Source organism: Buceros rhinoceros, unplaced genomic scaffold (assembly GCF_000710305.1).
Source record: "Buceros rhinoceros silvestris isolate BGI_N320 unplaced genomic scaffold, ASM71030v1 scaffold11326, whole genome shotgun sequence".
Classification (NCBI taxonomy): Eukaryota; Metazoa; Chordata; class Aves; order Bucerotiformes; family Bucerotidae; genus Buceros; species Buceros rhinoceros.
Window position 1 is genome coordinate 27,899 of NW_010416979.1, and position 3,248 is coordinate 31,146.

The window sequence follows — 3,248 nt, forward strand, 5'->3', positions numbered from 1 at the left end:
ATGCAGTGGGTGGACATGAATTATATATAATGGTCTTGGCTACATCTGTCCTTCTGGAAATAGCTTTGCTTTTTGTGGATCGGTTGTCTGAAAACCATAATTGATACTCTCCAAGCCCTTTATAGTAGCCTGTAGAACAGCGACCTTCTGGCAGCTCAAGAGCAGGCGTGGACCTGACCAAAGCTAAATCAGTGCTGAGGCTGGGAGCGGGCTGAAGGAGTGGACATTTGTGGCTGTCCCACAGCTGCCCTGGGAAGGCGTCTGCCCCACAGGGCCCACTCTGCAGGCACGCACCCAGCGGCTGTAAGCTCTGGGGCGGGCACCGGGATGCGAGCAACGTCCTGGGGGTCCCGGCACTGCCGCCAGGGCTGCCCGCCTGCACTCTGCCCACTGTCTGGGCACGCACTGGGCTCTCAGGGTTCTTCCTGCAGACTGTCCAGGTTCAGACCACTGTCGGGTTTCATCACAGTAAAATGCACACTGGTTCCTCCAAATTTTAGCTGTGAGGAGCACTGGTGAGCCTGGCTTTTTTGTTGGCAGAAGCCAGAGACCTGGCTGGTCTGTGGGGCTGGTACAGGAGATCACCTGGCAGAGCGGTGTGCCCCGCCACTGCCTCTCTGGTTTTCTAGTTAAGAACCAAGTTCATTCGCTTCTTTCCAATTTCCCCCTGAGAGAACAGATGTCACAGTCTTTTGCATACAGCAGATCAAACCGTGTTATTTTTAACCAGGGCTAGTAAAAAAAGAACCAGTGCTGTGCTTTGTGGAAGGAGTTCAGAGTCATGTAAAGCCAACAGAGTGTGACAAGGCCCGGCTGGGCTGGGGAGGGGCACGGGAGAGGGGAGGCTTCGCTCTGAGACAGCTGCCCGGCATGGCACAAACAGAGCTGCATCGTTAGGTGAGCTGGCATTTATACTGCAATGACAGATTCATGCTGGAAAAGATAAATCGGTGAATTCTGAGCACAGGAGCAATTCTCTGGCAAGGTTGCACACCTTCATTACCTGGTGCTTCAGCAGCAGCGGGATGGGCACAGTGGGTAAGAGCAGGAGGAGATGCTGCCCCTCACTCACGTGAGCTGCTCTGACCAGGGGCGCAGGGACCTGCCCCAGGCTGGTGTTCTTCAGAGTCGTGTTGGGCTCCGGGCAGTCAGTGGGAGTCCTGGGCTGAGCGATACCAAAGGTCACTTCGCTTCCCACTGCCCGGTCTTGGCGAGCGTGCCCATCGCAGGGGGCTGGGCAGTAGCACCGGGGTGGATTTGGGCATCGCAGCTTCTTTGCCCGGTTCCCACCATCCCTACCTGAACGGCACAGCTCAGCAGCCCTGGCTTCGCGCACGAGGAAATATCTGAGCTGGGAAACATCTCAAGATCATCGCAGATGGCAAAGCATAAAGATACCTGGCTTGTCAGGGCACGTCTCTGCATTTCCCTGTACTCAGAGACAAAAAAAGGAAATCTCCCCTGTAATCCCAAAATTCTTTTGATGATGAGAAAAGGCAATTGAAAAGTTTTGTTGCACAACCTTCAAGATCAAATGATGATTTAGTTAGAATGCGTTTTGCAGTATTACAGGGCATACAGGCTCAGCAATTAGCTGGAAGCAAATATTCCCCCTCATTTTCCGTGAGTGTGTCACTAGGACAGCATCTCCCCAGTTGAACATTAGCATTATCAGCTGCAAGTACTGTTGAAGTTCCAACCATTTGCTTGTAGTTTACTTTTTATATTTTCAAATATTGTTAATTCAGTTTCATTGCTGCCTTGGAAATAATCAAACTATGTTTGTGTCTCCTTTCAAACTGCCGTAACAAACAACTGTTGGGAATATTCTGGTATTTCTATAGCTGGAAGAATCAATGGCAATCAGGGAAAATGCCGCTTTCAAACAGATCTTTGGTAGTTTATTTTCCAGATGAAAGAACTAAGGTATTGTATCCAATGCATGTAACTTCAGCGTGCTGCTCACCTCCGGTGTCTCCTACAACCTTCACAGCCGCTCAGAGCCACCAGCAGCCATGCCCAACACTGCTGCAAAACATGGCTTGCTATTGCCTTCCAGCCCCAGATAAACATCTGCAACCACAGTGGGGCACTGGGGAGGGCAGACCTAGGCTTTTCTGTAGTTACGGATAAATACAGACCTTTGCTGTGCATTTCCCTGTCTGGATTGGAAATGTGAAGAGCTCTGAGTTACCTGGGCTAACCTCGTTGGGTAAGCCCAGTCCTGAGCATGACATTTTGGCGTGAGCTCTCCCTGCAGGGAGCAGCGCAGGGAGCTTCCAGGGCAATGCAGAAGGAAAACTGTCACCTGGGTTTGTGGTGGGCTTGTGTGCGACGGTTTGGGTTCTCTGGCCTGATTCCCACACTGAGCGTGTGGGAATCACCAGGTCCTCTGCTGCTGTTTGGGATTGCTCTCTAGTGGTTCCTCTGTTTGCACCGGTTTTATCCTGGTTCAAACAAAGCAAATTATAGAAGAGGGGTGTTAAAATGCACACACACACACACACACACACACACCCTTTTTTTCAGCCCATGGCCAGCATGCCATGGCCAAGCCAGTGGGGCTGCTTCCCTTTTCTCCGCAGCATCCCACCACAGGCCAGAAGGGTGGGTTGTGGCCACCTCTTACCCTGCGTGAACAGGCAGTGAGCGTTTTACTTTTCTGAAGAAAATTTGATCTCAGCACTTTCAGCTCATTCTCAACCCTCCAGTACCAGTGCTGAGCCTGAGGGACCTCTGCTGAGCACCGCTGTTAGAAAAGGGAGCAGGTAGGCTCCTGGTCCCCAGGAGCATCCTGTGGGAAGGTCCATGACACCCTCCTGGCCCACCAGGTGGCTCACGCTGAGGAGTGCTGCAAACACAGTCTGAGACCATGCTGGGGAGGTCCCCAAGCCTGGAGACCCTTCCTCTGGAGCCGGACTCTTCAAGCCTTTGTGGAGATGGATGGAAGCTTAACCCCTCACAGCTGTCACATCTTCCCCTTGCTTCACCCTCCCCTCTGGGAACAGCATGTTGTGCCCCACAAAGTATTTTGGACCAACAAAACTCCTTGACCAGTCGATCTGGAAACTGTAATTTTCTAGCAACGTGAAATCTGTATGTGCAGGGGAAGTGTCCAGCCATCTATGTTGGATGGGGAAGAAATGCTTTCAAATAGGGCAAAGATCTTTGGTCACAGGCATTTGATAGAAATAAAGATTGAGGAGAGCTGTATGAACAGTGATAAATGCTTCTTATAGAAAGGGTGG